Genomic DNA, 19,871 nt, shown 5'->3' on the forward strand with positions numbered 1-19,871 from the left:
GTGGCTTTTCTTTTTATTGGGCTGCCAATTAAATATAAAATGCCTGATGACTGGGGGAGTTGTTGAAAAAGTTGAGCACATCAAGGGCCTTGGCCTCCAATGGGAGATACTATGTGGACTCCCTGTCTCTGTTGATCAAGGATCCTTTGGATGGAAGAGTGGGCCCTCTGGACTATGGACTGTCCTGTGGCAGAGTGTGGTATGGCTGTGACATGTTTTGTAGCCCACTGGTCAGAAAACGGTTGGAATTAGTGGGAGGTATAAGCAGGACCATGATCAGTTTTAATTTCCTGTGGAACAGGGAAGGTGGAAAAGGCTAAAAAGTAACGTTTTATAGCATCTTTTGATTTTTCAGCAGCATGGGCAGGGGCAGAAACCGCAGCGTTGTCGGTGTGGATTGAGACGGGGATGTATTTTAGTCTCCCAAAAGGGGCTTGGTGTGTGATGTGAGATTGCCCGATCTGGAGAGTCTTTAGTCCTCTTGGATTGAGTGCAGCTCTGACAGAAGCAAAGGCACGTTGCTGACAATTTGGGCAGGTGGCTGCCATGAATCTTGCCTGATCTTGGGTAATTTTAAAGATGCTGAGCGGTGCAGGAATGTTTTGATGGTAGAAGTGGTGGCGGATCCTAGCCTGGTCAGAAAGATTCCGTAGGGAGGTTTGGAGAAGCATTGCTGAGGCATCTGCTCTAGCATTGCCTACTATAAATGCAGGAAGGGTGGTATGAGACCTTGTGTGCATGATATAGTGTGGGTGTTGTCTGTGGGACAGAAGAGAAATGAAAGGGGAAAGCAAATGCTCTAGTTGGGGTTAGAAATGTCTTTGAAAATGGAATTTTCGGCCCGCTGCACTAGGTCATAGACATGTGCCGAATCAGTGATCAAAGGAAGAGGTTCTTTGAAAGTGGAGAAGGTCCTAAGGACTGCAGTCAATTCAGCAATTTGGGCAGGGTGAGGATGCCCTGGCTTGGCTTTTGTCTCTTGAGCAATGCGGGCCCAGGGCAGTGCAGAGCAGGGTGGGAAGCAGAGCCCGGAGCCTTTGGAGGCTGCAAGCCTTAAACATCAGCCCCTGCAGCAGCCCAGATGCAGGTGCCACAGTTGCCAAGGCTGTCAAGGCCTTGAGAGCGAGCAGGTGGATTTTGCATCCCTGTGGGCTGATGGTGGCTCTGGAGCCAGGAGTGGCTGTGGCTGCAGCAGGAAGGGTGGCTGAAAGTTTCCTGCCTTGCTTTGGTGGCATGGCTGCAGGGGCCAGTGCAGTGAGAGCCCCCTCTGTGCTGGTGAGAGCTCAGCTCTTGGGGACGCGGCTGTGCCCCAGCCCAGGAGCAGCAGCAGTGGCCAGCGGCAGCAGTGGTGTCAGTGGGACCCCCTGTGCACAGGGAGCCCCAGCCGCGGGGTGGCCGTGGCAGCAGCCCCAGGGAGCTCCAGCCCCGGGATCCCGGAACAAGTGGAAATCCCAACTGTGCAAACGCTGCCTGTGCCTCTTGGGTTTTCTTTGGTTGAGGGGATTTCGAGGTACGTTAGAAGTCTCTTTTTCTCTAACTTAGCTGTCGAAGGAAGAGTTGAGAAGTATGCGCTTCACTCTCTTAAGGTTGATTTTTATATTTTGTCTAAAACATTTTTTTGCTGGCCTGCTGAGGTTTGTTCAGCAGGTCAGCTTAAGGTACTCTTTTTGCCTCTTGGGTTGGTGTTATCTTTTATATTAAAACCTGACTATACTATGTTTACAAGAATGTTTTAATAGCTATTACTTAAGTTAGATAGTGACTTTCTACTTGAAACCAATATGTGAATGGTAATATCGTCTTTCATATGGATGCTAGCGAGAAGAAAGAGGAAGGACTGGGTACACCCAAATTTTTCTATCTATGTAGATAATACCAAACTCTTTCGTACAAGGTTCAGAACCTCTGTCTACAGTGCTCTAAATGTTTTCCGTTCACTTTGTGATTACTATTACTAGACTATCTAAATTGTTGTGACTTTTAATTCTTGACATAAAGGTGGTAACATGCTTTATGGGTTAAATTCAAAGGCCCAGGGGTCTTTGGCTACATGCCAGGGTCTCTGAACCCCCTGCCAGGGATTTAAAGCCCCCTGGCTGGGGCTGGAATCATTTAGGATGGTCAGGGGGAGGTCCGGGGTTCTGACAGTGCCCAAAGGAATGAGAAAGAGAAGTGAAGTTTTATAAAGAATCATTATTTATTTGCTGAACATCGGCAAACACGAGGATTTACAGAACACATTTCATTACAACAATCCTCATAACAACAACAACAACAATCTACTGCACATATTTCCATGGGATCCTATGGAGTAACAATCTTCAAAACATATTTACAAAGAACTACTAACCTAAGAACATATTTACAAAAATATCCTAACTTTTCAAACATATATACACCGCCGTAATATCTACAGCCATCATCTGCATCAGTCCTGGAAGGAAGAAAGAAGCAAAGCTGGAGTCAGCTGCCAGCACTGGGCCCAGCTGGGCCCCAGGAGCTGGGACAGGGCTGGCAGGGCTGGTGTGGCCCCAGGCAAGTGCAGGGCAGGCCAGGGCTGGTGCTTGTGGCAGCACAATCCAGGCCCCCTGCGGGCAGCGTGTCCCTGAGCGGGGCCATCCAGCCCAGCCCCAGCCTGGCGCCAGGGCAGCCACTGTGTCTGTGGGCAGGGCATGGGGAGCATCTGCCTGTCTTACTTGTGGGGCTCCATCTTCATCCAAGGACCATGGGCTCCTCCTCATCCTTCTCATCCACTTCCATCGCCTCGATGTCATCCTCCTCATCAACTTCCATCTCCTCAACCTGGTCTTCCACGTCCACCTCCATCATCTCTTCCTCATTCAGCACCATGTCCACTTCCATCGCCACCACAGTGTCTCTGTTAGTCTGCAAGAGACAGCACAATCTCACAGTGGGGTTCCTGTCCCACACCATCCATTCCCACATGGCTGCAGCCTGCTCAAGCAGGCTGCCTCCTCCCTGGAATGGCACAGTACCTCCACTGGCGCAGCAGTGCTCATCCTGCTGGGGTTGGTGCTCCAGAGCAGGCAGCAGGAAAAGGCCAGGCAGCAGCAGCAACAGCTGAGTGCTGACGGGCAGAGCGCAGAGCGAGCGCCAACTGAGCGCTGGCAGCAGGCAGAGTGTCTGCTGTGGTGGTTTCCAGGTGCTGGACGTTCCACCTGGAACGCTGTGGGAGCTGTGATGTCACAGAAGTTTCAGGGCCGCTCCACACTGGGAGATGGGCATGGTGGAATGATGAAATCCTTGAATGGTTTGGCCTGGAAGGGACCCTAAGGATCATCTGGTTCCAAGCTGAGCAGCCTCCCAGCACAGCAGGTTGCTGCGGCCCCTGTCCAAGCTGGCCTTGGATGTTGGTGGGCATGGGGTATGCACAGCCTCTCTGCGCTGGTCCCTGTGTCAGGGACAAGCACCCTGACAGGAAAGAACTTCTTGCCATCATGGAATGGATTCCAGCTCTTGCAGTTTCATCCCATTCCCCCTTGTTCTGTGACTTCAGTTGCTGACAAAGAGTCCTCTCCCACTTCCCTGTGGGTCAGGCTGTTCCTGCAGTGTCACACATGTGGCTGAAGCTGCAGGCAGGAGAGAGAGAAGCCAAGCTGGCAGAGAGAGGAAATGGGGAAAGTGACATGAGAGATGAGAGGAGAAGGAAAAAGTAGAGTCATGCAAGGCATTGGGTTGGGTGGGCTGCGGGATTCCTGCCTTTTATTAGAGGCCAGGTTCTCTGGTGCACTCAATGACTGTGTGATTGCGGCGTGTCCACAGTGAGCCCGTGTGAGCGAGCTGCACTCCCAGAGGCCGGAGCACACTTGCTTCAAGTGCTGATGAATGAGGCCAGAGATGGGTCTTTGTGTGGAACTCCAAACGCTGTGCATTGCCATGAAGAGGGTCCAGGGCCAGAGAGAAAATGAGGCTGGGGTCTGAGGGTTTCATTCGGGGGGGCGAAGGGGTGAAGCCAGGACCAGCAGGGGAGAAGAGAGAGGAGAACATTCTCTGGAGAGTAGATATAAGGAAAAAATGGCAGTTGAAGTGGGTGATAGCAACAAAACCTGCGGATTGCAAGAGGCTGCAAGTGGCCATGGGTGAGAGCCTTGCATTCAGAGGGGTTTCTCTGTTTCACCTTGGTCCCCTTTGCCCTAAGGTATTACAGTTGCAATGAGAGGCCCCTGGGCCTCCACAAGTGCCCCCTTTTTGTTTTCAAGAATGAAGGCTTCTGCCATGGACTTTTGCAAGCGTTGAGCAAAACTGGATAGAATAACCAAGACAATGAATACAAGAAACAAAGCCCACAAAACAGTCTTGACTAAATCACAGAATCACAGAATCATGAGTTTGGAAGAGACCCCTAAGATCATCAAGTCCAACCTATGCCCTAACATCTCAACTAGACTATAGCACCAAGTGGCATGTCCAGTCTTTTTTTAAACACATCCAGTGATGGTGATTCCACCACCTCCCTGGGAAGACAATTCCAGTGCTTTATTATTCTTTCAGTGAAAATTTTTTTCCTAATATCTAACCTATACCTTCCCTGACGTAGCTTGAGACTGTGTCCCCTTGTTCTGTCAGTTGCTGCCCGGTGGAAGAGACCGACCCCCACCTGTCTACAACCTCCCTTCAGGAAGTTGTAGAGAGCAATAAGGTCACCTCTAAGCCTCCTCTTCTCCAGGCTAAACAACCCCAGCTCCCTCAAATGTTCCTCGTAGGGCTTGTTTTCCAAGCCCCTCACCAGCCTCGTTGCTCTCCTCTGGACACGCTCAAGTATCTCAATATCCTTCCTAAATTGAGGGGCCCAGAACTGGACACAGTACTCAAGATGTGGCCTCACCAGTGCCGAGTACAGGGGGAGAATGACCTCCCTGCTCCTGCTGCTCACACAAGTCCTAATGCAGGCCAGGATGCCGTTGGCCTTCTTGGCCACCAAGGCACATTGCTGGCTCATATCCAATCGGCTGTCAACCAGCACCCCCAGGTCCCTTTCTGCCTGAACACTATCCAGCCACACCGTCCCCAGCCTGTAACGCTGTAGGGGATTTTTGTGGCCAAAATGCAGAACACGGCACTTAGACTTATTAGACTTCATATTGTTGGACGTAAAGATGAAAGCCAGCCTTTCATGCCCCAGTCTTTCAACAGTCCAGTGAGCCAGTCGTTGTTGCCTTTTGTCTGGATCTTATTGATTTGATCTGTGAGCAGCTGGCCGCTCTGGTATACTGAGTCCCTATGTGAGAAGAGGTTGACATGTGTGGCCATGGGCAAGAAATTGTGGCTTGGCTGTGGAACCACCCATGCGAAGGCATGCGGCATAGTTAGGAGCATCCAGCTTCCTGCTGCAGTGGCAAGAAAGGACAGCATCCTTTGACTTTAGCTAATTTACTAGTGGGTGGAGGCTTGGGTGGCCTGAAAGTAAAGAGATAGGGAGATTGCAATGTGAAACTTAAATTCTGGTCCCACTAAACTTTCTCTTCTGTAAGGCAAGGGTTTGAAGTCAGCTTATTAGAAGAATCAAATATCAAGGCTAGAATACAGTTTTTCCAATTGTTAAGCGGGATATCGCAGTTAGTGGTGTCTGAGCTCTCTTGGTGTTGGTCTGTGCGGTCCACACTGCTTAGGAGATCTTCTTCTGTCCTTCTTCTTCTTCTTTTCCAGGCTGCTGCTGTCTCTCTTAGGCTTTTGTTCTGTTTTTCTGATGGTGGCTGTGGTGTTTGCCTGGCCATTGGCAGAAGAGTTTTATGTTTTTTGCTGGGATGCGTCTTGGGCCTGCTGCTGTAGAGACACAAGCATATCCTCCCTCCCAAGTAATGAATGGGAAAGGGCCCATAATTTGTTTGGATTCAGGGTCTTTGATCAACACAGGTGGCTTTTCTTTTTATTGGGCTGCCAATTAAATATAAAATGCCTGATGACTGGGGGAGTTGTTGAAAAAGTTGAGCACATCAAGGGCCTTGGCCTCCAATGGGAGATACTATGTGGACTCCCTGTCTCTGTTGATCAAGGATCCTTTGGATGGAAGAGTGGGCCCTCTGGACTATGGACTGTCCTGTGGCAGAGTGTGGTATGGCTGTGACATGTTTTGTAGCCCACTGGTCAGAAAACGGTTGGAATTAGTGGGAGGTATAAGCAGGACCATGATCAGTTTTAATTTCCTGTGGAACAGGGAAGGTGGAAAAGGCTAAAAAGGAACGTTTTATAGCAGCTTTTGCTTTCTCACCAGCATGGGCAAAGGTGAAAACCGCAGCGTTGTCGGTGTGGATTGAGACGGGGATGTATTTTAGTCTCCCAAAAGGGGCTTGGTGTGTGATGTGTGATTGCCCGATCTGGAGAGTCTTTAGTCCTCTTGGATTGAGTGCAGCTCTGACAGAAGCAAAGGCACGTTGCTGACAATTTGGGCAGGTGTTTGCCATGGATCTTGGGTAATTTTAAAGATGCTGAGCGGTGCAGGAATGTTTTGATGGTGGAAGTGGTGGCGGATCCTAGCCTGTTCAAAAACATTCCGTGGGGAAGTTTGGACAACCCTTGCTGGGGCATCTGCTGTAGCATTGCCTACTATGAACCCAGGAAGGGTGGTATGAGGCCCTGTGTGCATGATATAGTGTGGGTGTTGTCTGTGGGACAGAAGAGAAATGAAAGGGGAAAGCAAATGCTCTAGTTGGGGTTAGAAATGTCTTTGAAAATGGAATTTTCGGCCCTCTGCACTAGGTCATAGACATGTGCCGAATCAGTGATCAAAGGAAGAGGTTCTTTGAAAGTGGAGAAGGTCCTAAGGACTGCAGTCAATTCAGCAATTTGGGCAGGGTGAGGATGCCCTGGCTTGGCTTTTGTCTCTTGAGCAATGCGGGCCCAGGGCAGTGCAGAGCAGGCCGGGAAGCAGAGCCCGGAGCCTTTGGAGGCTGCAAGCCTTAAACATCAGCCCCTGCAGCAGCCCAGATGCAGGTGCCACAGTTGCCAAGGCTGTCAAGGCCTTGAGAGCGAGCAGGTGGATTTTGCATCCCTGTGGGCTGATGGTGGCTCTGGAGCCAGGAGTGGCTGTGGCTGCAGCAGGAAGGGTGGCTGAAAGTTTCCTGCCTTGCTTTGGTGGCATGGCTGCAGGGGCCAGTGCAGTGAGAGCCCCCTCTGTGCTGGTGAGAGCTCAGCTCTTGGGGACGTGGCTGTGCCCCAGCCCAGGAGCAGCAGCAGTGGCCAGCGGCAGCAGTGGTGTCAGTGGGACCCCCTGTGCACAGGGAGCCCCAGCCGCGGGGTGGCCGTGGCAGCAGCCCCAGGGAGCTCCAGCCCCGGGATCCCGGAACAAGTGGAAATCCCAACTGTGCAAACGCTGCCTGTGCCTCTTGGGTTTTCTTTGGTTGAGGGGATTTCGAGGTACGTTAGAAGTCTCTTTTTCTCTAACTTAGCTGTCGAAGGAAGAGTTGAGAAGTATGTGCTTCACTCTCTTAAGGTTGATTTTTATATTTTGTCTAAAACATTTTTTTGCTGGCCTGCTGAGGTTTGTTCAGCAGGTCAGCTTAAGGTACTCTTTTTGCCTCTTGGGTTGGTGTTATCTTTTATATTAAAACCTGACTATACTATGTTTACAAGAATGTTTTAATAGCTATTACTTAAGTTAGATAGTGACTTTCTACTTGAAACCAATATGTGAATGGTAATATCGTCTTTCATATGGATGCTAGCGAGAAGAAAGAGGAAGGACTGGGTACACCCAAATTTTTCTATCTATGTAGATAATACCAAACTCTTTCGTACAAGGTTCAAAACCTCTGTCTACAGTGCTCTAAATGTTTTCCGTTCACTTTGTGATTACTATTACTAGACTATCTAAATTGTTGTGACTTTTAATTCTTGACATAAAGGTGGTAACATGCTTTATGGGTTAAATTCAAAGGCCCAGGGGTCTTTGGCTACATGCCAGGGTCTCTGAACCCCCTGCCAGGGATTTAAAGCCCCCTGGCTGGGGCTGGAATCATTTAGGATGGTCAGGGGGAGGTCCGGGGTTCTGACAGTGCCCAAAGGAATGAGAAAGAGAAGTGAAGTTTTATAAAGAATCATTATTTATTTGCTGAACATCGGCAAACACGAGGATTTACAGAACACATTTCATTACAACAATCCTCATAACAACAACAACAACAATCTACTGCACATATTTCCATGGGATCCTATGGAGTAACAATCTTCAAAACATATTTACAAAGAACTACTAACCTAAGAACATATTTACAAAAATATCCTAACTTTTCAAACATATATACACCGCCGTAATATCTACAGCCATCATCTGCATCAGTCCTGGAAGGAAGAAAGAAGCAAAGCTGGAGTCAGCTGCCAGCACTGGGCCCAGCTGGGCCCCAGGAGCTGGGACAGGGCTGGCAGGGCTGGTGTGGCCCCAGGCAAGTGCAGGGCAGGCCAGGGCTGGTGCTTGTGGCAGCACAATCCAGGCCCCCTGCGGGCAGCGTGTCCCTGAGCGGGGCCATCCAGCCCAGCCCCCGCCTGGCGCCAGGGCAGCCACTGTGTCTGTGGGCAGGGCATGGGGAGCATCTGCCTGTCTTACTTGTGGGGCTCCATCTTCATCCAAGGACCATGGGCTCCTCCTCATCCTTCTCATCCACTTCCATCGCCTCGATGTCATCCTCCTCATCAACTTCCATCTCCTCAACCTGGTCTTCCACGTCCACCTCCATCATCTCTTCCTCATTCAGCACCATGTCCACTTCCATCGCCACCACAGTGTCTCTGTTAGTCTGCAAGAGACAGCACAATCTCACAGTGGGGTTCCTGTCCCACACCATCCATTGCCACATGGCTGCAGCCTGCTCAAGCAGGCTGCCTCCTCCCTGGAATGGCACAGTACCTCCACTGGCGCAGCAGTGCTCATCCTGCTGGGGTTGGTGCTCCAGAGCAGGCAGCAGGAAAAGGCCAGGCAGCAGCAGCAACAGCTGAGTGCTGACGGGCAGAGCGCAGAGCGAGCGCCAACTGAGCGCTGGCAGCAGGCAGAGTGTCTGCTGTGGTGGTTTCCAGGTGCTGGACGTTCCACCTGGAACGCTGTGGGAGCTGTGATGTCACAGAAGTTTCAGGGCCGCTCCACACTGGGAGATGGGCATGGTGGAATGATGAAATCCTTGAATGGTTTGGCCTGGAAGGGACCCTAAGGATCATCTGGTTCCAAGCTTAGCAGCCTCCCAGCACAGCAGGTTGCTGCGGCCCCTGTCCAAGCTGGCCTTGGATGTTGGTGGGCATGGGGTATGCACAGCCTCTCTGCGCTGGTCCCTGTGTCAGGGACAAGCACCCTGACAGGAAAGAACTTCTTGCCATCATGGAATGGATTCCAGCTCTTGCAGTTTCATCCCATTCCCCCTTGTTCTGTGACTTCAGTTGCTGACAAAGAGTCCTCTCCCACTTCCCTGTGGGTCAGGCTGTTCCTGCAGTGTCACACATGTGGCTGAAGCTGCAGCCAGGAGAGAGAGAAGCCAAGCTGGCAGAGAGAGGAAATGGGGAAAGTGACATGAGAGATGAGAGGAGAAGGAAAAAGTAGAGTCATGCAAGGCATTGGGTTGGGTGGGCTGCGGGATTCCTGCCTTTTATTAGAGGCCAGGTTCTCTGGTGCACTCAATGACTGTGTGATTGCGGCGTGTCCACAGTGAGCCCGTGTGAGCGAGCTGCACTCCCAGAGGCCGGAGCACACTTGCTTCAAGTGCTGATGAATGAGGCCAGAGATGGGTCTTTGTGTGGAACTCCAAACGCTGTGCATTGCCATGAAGAGGGTCCAGGGCCAGAGAGAAAATGAGGCTGGGGTCTGAGGGTTTCATTCGGGGGGGCGAAGGGGTGAAGCCAGGACCAGCAGGGGAGAAGAGAGAGGAGAACATTCTCTGGAGAGTAGATATAAGGAAAAAATGGCAGTTGAAGTGGGTGATAGCAACAAAACCTGCGGATTGCAAGAGGCTGCAAGTGGCCATGGGTGAGAGCCTTGCATTCAGAGGGGTTTCTCTGTTTCACCTTGGTCCCCTTTGCCCTAAGGTATTACAGTTGCAATGAGAGGCCCCTGGGCCTCCACAAGTGCCCCCTTTTTGTTTTCAAGAATGAAGGCTTCTGCCATGGACTTTTGCAAGCGTTGAGCAAAACTGGATAGAATAACCAAGACAATGAATACAAGAAACAAAGCCCACAAAACAGTCTTGACTAAATCACAGAATCACAGAAACATGAGTTTGGAAGAGACCCCTAAGATCATCAAGTCCAACCTATGCCCTAACATCTCAACTAGACTATAGCACCAAGTGGCATGTCCAGTCTTTTTTTAAACACATCCAGTGATGGTGATTCCACCACCTCCCTGGGAAGACAATTCCAGTGCTTTATTATTCTTTCAGTGAAAATTTTTTTCCTAATATCTAACCTATACCTTCCCTGACGTAGCTTGAGACTGTGTCCCCTTGTTCTGTCAGTTGCTGCCCGGTGGAAGAGACCGACCCCCACCTGTCTACAACCTCCCTTCAGGAAGTTGTAGAGAGCAATAAGGTCACCTCTAAGCCTCCTCTTCTCCAGGCTAAACAACCCCAGCTCCCTCAAATGTTCCTCGTAGGGCTTGTTTTCCAAGCCCCTCACCAGCCTCGTTGCTCTCCTCTGGACACGCTCAAGTATCTCAATATCCTTCCTAAATTGAGGGGCCCAGAACTGGACACAGTACTCAAGATGTGGCCTCACCAGTGCCGAGTACAGGGGGAGAATGACCTCCCTGCTCCTGCTGCTCACACAAGTCCTAATGCAGGCCAGGATGCCGTTGGCCTTCTTGGCCACCAAGGCACATTGCTGGCTCATATCCAATCGGCTGTCAACCAGCACCCCCAGGTCCCTTTCTGCCTGAACACTATCCAGCCACACCGTCCCCAGCCTGTAACGCTGTAGGGGATTTTTGTGGCCAAAATGCAGAACACGGCACTTAGACTTATTAGACTTCATATTGTTGGACGTAAAGATGAAAGCCAGCCTTTCATGCCCCAGTCTTTCAACAGTCCAGTGAGCCAGTCGTTGTTGCCTTTTGTCTGGATCTTATTGATTTGATCTGTGAGCAGCTGGCCGCTCTGGTATACTGAGTCCCTATGTGAGAAGAGGTTGACATGTGTGGCCATGGGCAAGAAATTGTGGCTTGGCTGTGGAACCACCCATGCGAAGGCATGCGGCATAGTTAGGAGCATCCAGCTTCCTGCTGCAGTGGCAAGAAAGGACAGCATCCTTTGACTTTAGCTAATTTACTAGTGGGTGGAGGCTTGGGTGGCCTGAAAGTAAAGAGATAGGGAGATTGCAATGTGAAACTTAAATTCTGGTCCCACTAAACTTTCTCTTCTGTAAGGCAAGGGTTTGAAGTCAGCTTATTAGAAGAATCAAATATCAAGGCTAGAATACAGTTTTTCCAATTGTTAAGCGGGATATCGCAGTTAGTGGTGTCTGAGCTCTCTTGGTGTTGGTCTGTGCGGTCCACACTGCTTAGGAGATCTTCTTCTGTCCTTCTTCTTCTTCTTTTCCAGGCTGCTGCTGTCTCTCTTAGGCTTTTGTTCTGTTTTTCTGATGGTGGCTGTGGTGTTTGCCTGGCCATTGGCAGAAGAGTTTTATGTTTTTTGCTGGGATGCGTCTTGGGCCTGCTGCTGTAGAGACACAAGCATATCCTCCCTCCCAAGTAATGAATGGGAAAGGGCCCATAATTTGTTTGGATTCAGGGTCTTTGATCAACACAGGTGGCTTTTCTTTTTATTGGGCTGCCAATTAAATATAAAATGCCTGATGACTGGGGGAGTTGTTGAAAAAGTTGAGCACATCAAGGGCCTTGGCCTCCAATGGGAGATACTATGTGGACTCCCTGTCTCTGTTGATCAAGGATCCTTTGGATGGAAGAGTGGGCCCTCTGGACTATGGACTGTCCTGTGGCAGAGTGTGGTATGGCTGTGACATGTTTTGTAGCCCACTGGTCAGAAAACGGTTGGAATTAGTGGGAGGTATAAGCAGGACCATGATCAGTTTTAATTTCCTGTGGAACAGGGAAGGTGGAAAAGGCTAAAAAGGAACGTTTTATAGCAGCTTTTGCTTTCTCACCAGCATGGGCAAAGGTGAAAACCGCAGCGTTGTCGGTGTGGATTGAGACGGGGATGTATTTTAGTCTCCCAAAAGGGGCTTGGTGTGTGATGTGTGATTGCCCGATCTGGAGAGTCTTTAGTCCTCTTGGATTGAGTGCAGCTCTGACAGAAGCAAAGGCACGTTGCTGACAATTTGGGCAGGTGTTTGCCATGGATCTTGGGTAATTTTAAAGATGCTGAGCGGTGCAGGAATGTTTTGATGGTGGAAGTGGTGGCGGATCCTAGCCTGTTCAAAAACATTCCGTGGGGAAGTTTGGACAACCCTTGCTGGGGCATCTGCTGTAGCATTGCCTACTATGAACCCAGGAAGGGTGGTATGAGGCCCTGTGTGCATGATATAGCGTGGATGTTGTCTGTGGGACAGAAGAGAAATGAATGCTGAAGACAAATGCTCTAGTTGGGGTTAGAAATGTCTTTGAAAATGGAATTTTCAGCCCGCTGCACTAGGCCATAGACATGTGCCGAATCAGTGATCAAACGAATAGGTTCTCTGAAAGTGGAGAAGGTCCTAAGGACTGCAGTCAATTTAGCAGTTTGGGCAGGGTGAGGATCCCCTGGCTTGGCTTTTGTCTCTTGAGCAATGCGGAGCCAGGGCAGTGCAGAGCAGGGTGGGAAGCAGAGCCCGGAGCCTTTGGAGGCTGCAAGCCTTAAACATCAGCCCCTGCAGCAGCCCAGATGCAGGTGCCACAGTTGCCAAGGCTGTCAAGGCCTTGAGAGCGGGCAGGTGGATTTTGCATCCCTGTGGGCTGATGGCGGCTCTGGAGCCAGGAGTGGCTGTGGCTGCAGCAGGAAGGGTGGCTGAAAGTTTCCTGCCTTGCTTTGGTGGCATGGCTGCAGGGGCCAGTGCAGTGAGAGCCCCCTCTGTGCTGGTGAGAGCTCAGCTCTTGGGGACGCGGCTGTGCCCCAGCCCAGGAGCAGCGGCAGTGGCCAGCGGCAGCAGTGGTGTCAGTGGGACCCCCTGTGCACAGGGACCCCCAGCCGCGGGGTGGCCGTGGCAGCAGCCCCAGGGAGCTCCAGCCCCGGGATCCCGGAACAAGTGGAAATCCCAACTGTGCAAACGCTGCCTGTGCCTCTTGGGTTTTCTTTGGTTGAGGGGATTTCGAGGTACGTTAGAAGTCTCTTTTTCTCTAACTTAGCTGTCGAAGGAAGAGTTGAGAAGTATGTGCTTCACTCTCTTAAGGTTGATTTTTATATTTTGTCTAAAACATTTTTTGTCTGGCCTGCTGAGGTTTGTTCAGCAGGTCAGCTCAAGGCACTCTTTTTGCCTCTCGGGTTGGTGTTATCTTTTATATTAAAAAGTGCATATACTATGTTTACAAGAATGTTTTAATACCTATTACTTAAGTTAGATAGTGACTTTCTACTTGAAACCAATTTGTGGATGCTAACATCATCTTTCATATGGATGCTAGGGAGAAGAAAGAGGAAGGACAGGGTACGCCCAAATTTTTCTATCTTAGAACCTCTGACTTCTATGTAGACAATTCCAAACTCTTTCGTACAAGGTTCAAAACCTCTGTGTACAGTGCTCTAAATGTTTTCCGTTCACTTTGTGATTACTATTACTAGACTATCTAAATTGTTGTGACTTTTAATTCTTGACATAAAGGTGGTAACATGCTTTATGGGTTAAATTCAAAGGCCCAGGGGTCTTTGGCTACATGCCAGGGTCTCTGAACCCCCTGCCAGGGATTTAAAGCCCCCTGGCTGGGGCTGGAATCATTTAGGATGGTCAGGGGGAGGTCCGGGGTTCTGACAGTGCCCAAAGGAATGAGAAAGAGAAGTGAAGTTTTATAAAGAATCATTATTTATTTGCTGAACATCGGCAAACACGAGGATTTACAGAACACCTTCCATTATAAAAATCCTTATAACAACAACAACAACAACAATCTACAGCACATATTTCCGTGGGATCCCATGGACTAACAATCTTCAAAACATATTTACAGAGAACTACTAACCTAAGAACATATTTACAAAAATCTTCTAACTTTTCAAACATATATACAGAGGCGTAATAGGTACGGCCGTCATCTCCAGCAGTCCTGGAAGGAAGAAAGAAGCAAAGCTGGAGTCAGCTGCCAGCACTGGGCCCAGCTGGGCCCCAGGAGCTGGGACAGGGCTGGCAGGGCTGCTGTGGCCCCAGGCAAGTGCAGGGCAGGCCAGGGCTGGTGCTTGTGGCAGCACAATCCAGGCCCCCTGCGGGCAGCGTGTCCCTGAGCGGGGCCATCCAGCCCAGCCCCAGCCTGGCGCCAGGGCAGCCACTGTGTCTGTGGGCAGGGCATGGGGAGCATCTGCCTGTCTTACTTGTGGGGCTCCATCTTCATCCAAGGACCATGGGCTCCTCCTCATCCTTCTCATCCACTTCCATCTGCTCGATGTCATCCTCCTCATCAACTTCCATCTCCTCAACCTGGTCTTCCACATCCACCTGCATCCTTTCTTCCTCATCCAGCACCATGTCCACTTGCATCTCCTCCACAGTGTCTCTGTTAGTCTGCAAGAGACAGCACAATCTCACAGTGGGGTTCCTGTCCCACACCATCCATTCCTACATGGCTGCAGCCTGCTCAAGCAGGCTGCCCCCTCCCTGGAATGGCACAGTACCTCCACTGGTGCAGCAGTGCTCATCCTGCTGGGGTTGGTGCTCCAGAGCAGGCAGCAGGAAAAGGCCAGGCAGCAGCAGCAACAGCTGAGTGCTGACGGGCAGAGCGCAGAGCGAGAGCCAACTGAGCGCTGGCAGCAGGCAGAGTGTCTGCTGTGGTGGTTTCCAGGTGCTGGACGTTCCACCTGGAACACTGTGGGGGCTGTGATGTCACAGAAGTTTCAGGGCTGCTCCACACTGGGAGGTGGGCATGGTGGAATGATGAAATCCTTGAATGGTTTGGCCTGGAAGGGACCCTAAGGATCATCTGGTTCCAAGCTGAGCAGCCTCCCAACACAGCAGGTTGCTGCGGCCCCTGTCCAAGCTGGCCTTGGATGTTGATGGGCATGGGGCATGCACAGCCTCTCTGCGCTGGTCCCTGTGTCAGGGACAAGCACCCTGACAGGAAAGAACTTCTTGCCATCATGGAATGGATTCCAGCTCTTGCAGTTTCATCCCATTCCCCCTTGTTCTGTGACTTCAGTTGCTGACAAAGAGTCCTCTCCCACTTCCCTGTAGGTCAGGATGTTCCTGCAGGGTCACACATGTGGCTGAAGCTGCAGCCAGGAGAGAGAGAAGCCAAGCTGCCAGAGAGAGGCAATGGGGAAAGTGACATGAGAGATGAGAGGAGAAGGAAAAAGTAGAGACATGCAAGGCATTGGGTTGGGTGGGCTGCGGGATTCCTGCCTTTTATTAGAGGCCAGGTTCTCTGGTGCACTCAATGACTGTGTGATTGCGGCGTGTCCACAGTGAGCCCGTGTGAGCGAGCTGCACTCCCAGAGGCCGGAGCACACTTGCTTCAAGTGCTGATGAATGAGGCCAGAGATGGGTCTTTGTGTGGAACTCCAAACGCTGTGCATTGCCATGAAGAGTGTTGTCCTGGGTTGACTATATGATGCTTTTGTCCCCAATCGTCTTGTTCTGTTTACGCTGAATAATATGTTTTAAACCTTTAAGACTCTCTTCCAGACAGTGAGGACGGGAGGGAAGAAGCGCACAGTTTGTTTTCTGACTGCTCTCACTCCTCCACATTCCTGCTCCTGGACTGTGTTGTCTGCGGAAGGACAGACAGCCGGACAAAGCTCCTTTTTTCCCTTTTTCTTTTTTTTAGTTAGTTTTAGCTGGCTGAGGTAAAGAAATTCTCCAGATTGTGATTTTTTTCCTTTTTTCTTGGACCTGTTCAAGCCTGCTCTGCACTGAACACCCAGAAGAGCACCGGCAGCTCCACCTGTAGCCCCTGGCCAGGCCTAGGCCGCGGCGTTTCCAGCACCAGAGACTGATCAGAGACTGAGTGAGCCAAGCTGCAACCAGGAGAGAGGACTGTTCTGAGTTTGCTTTCCTTGGATCAGTGAGAAGTTTTATTGTTTAATATTGTTTGGTTTCTATTGTTTAATAAACAGGTTTCTTTCCACTTTTCTCCAAAGAAATATTTTCTCCTGAACCGGTTGGAGGGTGGAGGGGCAATTGAATCTGCTTTTGTAGAGAAGCCCCTTTGGGAGTTATCTCCCAAACTTGCCCTAAACCAAGACAAATACAGCTAGTGGCGCCCAACGCGTGGCTTGAGAAAGTGGAAAAAAACCCTTTATTGATTGTAGGTTTGTTGTGCTTGGTGTGTAGTAGGTTAAAGTACCCAGTAGCCATGTTATTTGAATTTGTAATGTCTCTTGGGGAGGCCTTTATGTGGCTCTGGTCTCTAGACCTTTTTGAGGTTTCAATACCTTTCTGGTCACTAGGATTATTGTCCCTATCACGTAGTTTTTGCGGTAAAGGGGCATGGATTAGATTAGCTATTGTGTTAGCCTTGGTGATAATGATTTATAAGGCGTTTACAAAAATACTGGCGTCTGTTTACGATATGTATGGTTTATGGTTTCTTCGTCTTACCCTGCATCCCAGTTCTAGCAGTATGTTTTGGGAATTTATTAGTAATTGCACCCAGCTGGTTAGAGGAGGAGCAGGGAATGAGGCTTTCCAGCCTTTCCTTTCCTTCTTCTCCTTTGAATCTGTTATGTCACTTGTAGAGAATGTTCAGTTTCCCCTGAATATTAAAGAGACCATCTTTCTGGCATTTAATCTAGTAGGCTTCCTCTATATGGTCTGCAGCTTCTCTAGAATGAGGGCTGAGATGTCTAGAAGAGCTGATGAGACCCCTGACCCAGAAGTAGACCCACGTGTGGAGAATCCTGAGTGGGGTGGAGAATGGGAAAATATGAGCCAAATCCTGAAAGAATTCTCTGACCCTATAGTCTGGGACTTTCCCCATGAACAAATTCAGAACCCAGCTGAAGTGGGGAAATATCTGAAAGAGAAGTATCTCAATGATAGCCCTAAGGAGAAAAGGATCATTGCAGTGAGCTGGGCCCTAGCATATGCTTATCGTACACTGCTAGATACTCTAGGGCAGCAGACCGAGGAACGGGGGCAGGGAGATACATCAAGAGCTATCCCAATCGCTCAAGTTGCAACCAACACCCCAAGCTCAAAACCAGCAGCTAAACCACATAGTGAACCTAAGCCAGTGGTTAAACCAAACAATAAGCCTCAACCAATAGCTGTTGCTACTAGCACTAAAAGTAAGAAGTGCACAGACAAGACCGATCGACCAATAGATGATAATGATGATGATGCAAAAGAAAGACCCTCAACATTTCCTAACATAAAATCAGGAGTCAAAGCAACTAACACAAAATCAGAAGCCAATATTAAGTCCTTCTCCCTAAAAGACCTGCGTGGCCTAAGGAAGGATTACACCCGACGATCTGATAAATCCATAATTAGCTGGTTAGTCTGTCTTTAAAATGCTGCAAGCGAAGCTACAATTCTGAATAACACAGAAGCGAAGCATTTGAGATCCCTGTCACATGATCCTGTCATTGACCAAAGCATGATGAGGGGGGCTAACCCTCACAGCCTCTGGGTACGGGTCTTAAACAGTGTAGCGCAAAGATACCTGTGTGCCGATGATCTCTACATGCAGCAAACACAGTAAAAAACCATAGAACAAAAGATTCAACGCTTGAAAAAAATAACAATAAGAGAAATTATATTCTCAGATGACATAACAACTAAAAATCCAGACTTAGTACCATGCACATCTGTGATGTGGCGAAAACTAGTACAACTTGAACCACATGAATATGCATCTGCTCTAGCTATCATAAAGCGAGATAACACGGATGAGACTGTGCTTGACATGGCAAAGAAACTCCGAGCTTATGCAGATGCTGTGCATAGCCCCACACATGCCAGAATCGCAGCGGTGGAAACACGTCTGCAGAGATTAGAAGATAAGATAAAAAAGAATCATAAGAAGCTTAGAAAAGAGATTAAAGAAAACCTTCTCCAAATCTCAGCAGTACAGATCAGAGGTTCTAGTACCCAATGCAGACGTTCCCCAGATGGAGAAAGAAAGTACACCCCACGAGCTGAGCTGTGGTTCTTTCTGCGTAATTGTAGAGAAAACATGAAGCTATAAGATGAAAAATCCACCGCTGCTCTGGCCCGAAAAGTACGTGAATTAAAAGAAGACAAAGCTCAGAGAAGAAGTTCCACCACAAGGAAAGCAGCTCCAGTTACCCATAGCCAAACTGCCAGGTATGATAATAATAATGACATGTCTAATCCCCTTGAAAAAACCTCTAAGACATATGCCCAAAGAAAGAAAGATAACCAAGCTTAGAGGAGCCCTGCCGCTAGCCAAGTAGAAGCTAAAAAAAATCGTGTTTTCTGGACAGTATAGATTCGTTGGCCTGGCACATCAGAACCACAAAAGTATAAAGCTTTAGTCAACACTGGTGCACAGTGTACCATAATTCCATCAAGACACGTAGGGACAGAATCCGTTTCTATCGCTGGTGTGACAGGGAGATCACAAGACTTCACTTTAGTAGAAGCTGATGTGAGCTTGACTGAGAATGAGTAGAAGAAACATCCTATTGTGACTGGCCCAAAAGCCCCATGTATCCTGGGCATAGATTATCTGTGAAGTAGGTATTTCAAAGACCCAAAAGGACTGAAGTAAGCATTTAAGATAGCAACTATAGTAACAGAGGGCGTCCAGCAATTGAATACCTTGCCTAGACTGTCTGAAAATCCATCTACAATAAAGCTTCTAAAGAGAAAAGAACAACAAGTACCAATTGCCACTTCCACAGTACATCATCGACAATATAAAACCACTCGAGATGCTGTAATTCCCATCCATAAGATGATGCGAGAGCTAGAGAGCCAAAGAATAGTCAACAAAACCCACTCACCCTTCAACAGCCCCATCTAGCCTGTGCATAAATCTAAAAGAGAATAGAGACTGACGGTTAACTACCGTGCATTAAATAAAGTGAGTCCACCACTGAGCGCTGCTGTACCAGACATATTAGAGCTCCAGTATGAGCTTGAGTCCAAAGCAGCGAAGTAGTATGCCACTATCAATATTGCCAATACATTTTTCTCCATTCTGCTGACAGCAGAATGCAAGCCTCAGTTTGCCTTCACCTAGAGAGGTGTGCAGTACACTTGAAACCGACTGCCCCAGGAGTAGAAGCACAGTCCTACCATCTGCCATAGACTGATCCAAAGTACACTAGAAAAAGGTAAAACTCCAGAACATCTGCAGTATATTGATGACATCATTATATAGGGGAAGACAGCAGCAGAAGTGTTTGAGAAAAGAGAGAAAATTATCCAAATTCTCCTGAAAGCCGGCTTTACCATCAAGAAGAGCAAAGTCAAAAGACCTGCTCAAGAAATCCAGTTTCTAAGAGTAAAGTAGCAAGACGAACAGCGTCAGATTCCCACTGATGTCATCAACAAGATAACAGCAATGTCTCCACCATCCAACAAGAAGGAAACACAAGCTTTCCTAAGTGCCATAGGTTTTTAGAAAATGCACATTCCTGAATATAGTCAAATCGTGAGCCCTCTCTATCTAGTCACCCATAAAAAGAACACTTTCCACTAGAGCCCTGAACAGCAACAAGCCTTGGTCCAAATTAAGCAAAAAATCGCTCATGCAGTAACCCTTAGCCCAGTCAAAACAAGACCAGATGTGAAAAATGTGCTCTATTCTACAGCCGGGAACCATGGTTTGTCCT

General features: G+C 49.1%; 1 long non-coding RNA gene across 1 annotated transcript; it reads right to left on the minus strand.

Annotated features, from left to right (window-relative positions):
• Positions 1–13,964: 13,964 nt before the first annotated feature.
• Positions 13,965–14,834, minus strand: LOC135279037 (uncharacterized). Its single transcript, XR_010346390.1, has 3 exons — positions 14,745–14,834; positions 14,445–14,634; positions 13,965–14,182 (listed from the first exon to the last, which is right to left on the minus strand). It is a non-coding gene; the product is annotated as an uncharacterized LOC135279037 (long non-coding RNA).
• Between the last annotated feature and the right edge of the window lie 5,037 nt (positions 14,835–19,871).

The sequence above is a fragment of the Passer domesticus genome, chromosome 11 (genome assembly GCF_036417665.1).
Source record: "Passer domesticus isolate bPasDom1 chromosome 11, bPasDom1.hap1, whole genome shotgun sequence".
Taxonomy (NCBI): Eukaryota; Metazoa; Chordata; class Aves; order Passeriformes; family Passeridae; genus Passer; species Passer domesticus.